This window comes from Gadus macrocephalus, chromosome 3, assembly GCF_031168955.1.
Source record: "Gadus macrocephalus chromosome 3, ASM3116895v1".
Classification (NCBI taxonomy): domain Eukaryota; kingdom Metazoa; phylum Chordata; class Actinopteri; order Gadiformes; family Gadidae; genus Gadus; species Gadus macrocephalus.
The window spans coordinates 21,370,830-21,371,882 of NC_082384.1; positions in this window are offsets into that span (position 1 = coordinate 21,370,830).

The following is a 1,053-nucleotide window of genomic DNA, read 5'->3' on the forward strand; positions in this document are numbered from 1 at the left end:
TGTGTGTGTGTGTGTTTGCCTCCGAAGCACGTCTTGGCTCCTGTGCTGCAGGGCTGACATTCGACTTCCTTCACACTCTCCGTGCGAGGCGTGTGAAAGGGGTGCTTGCGCCACAGTGTGGTTAAATGAAGTTCAAGGCTGTGACCCCTGCCAACACAGACACACACACACACACGCACTCACACACACACTCACTCACACACACATACTCACACTCACACACACAAACACACTCACACACGCCTTCATCCACAACTGTGAACCGGCGTGTGACCTCCCCACCCCACCTCCTCCTCGGACCTCGTTCGCCCGACCCCTCGCACGCGCTGCTGGTTTCCTGTTTGTCCCGCCTGCCCCCCTACACGCATGCGAGAGCACCGGCTCTCTGCTTAATCCCTGCACTGTGTTTATTTGCCTCTTCCGAACATCTGCTGTGGGGAGCGTGCCAAGAGTGGCCCGTCCTGAACGCAGAACCAGACGTGCAGGTCCTATCCGCCCCGACCCTGGCTCTTTGTTCGCTGGGAGGGGGGGGGAGGGAGGGGGAGGGAGGGGGAGGAGGGGGGAGGACTGGACAGTCGCTTTGGCGGTAATGACGTCCGCGGAGCAGATCTTATTTGGCGGGTCTGATTCTTCAAAACGGACCCTTGAGGTACTTCTCAGGAGGGAATGGGGGAGGAAGGGGGAGGAAGGGGGAGAGGGTCCAGAGTCAGACGGTCGCTGTAGCGGTAATGAGGGGCCGAGCAGATCTCATTCTCCCGAGCGGACCCCCGGGGGACGCTGTGTGGGCCGACCGCGGTTGACTTGTTGAGAAGGGAATTAACATCAAAATGGAAATTGCGTTTTGTACCTCGTTCAGCTCGTTTCCTCCTGCAACGTTATTTCGCAGCGGGTCAAGTGGACTGTCCTCAAACCAACGAGGAGGGACGGGCCTGGGCTCCCTGGTCCTTCCTTCCTGTTTAACCGGCCGTGTTCAGGAATAAACACTTTCCAGTTTGGCAAAACTGGAAAGTGGAGAGCTGGGGGGGATGCCTTGTCCGGCCATGTGTTGCCGTG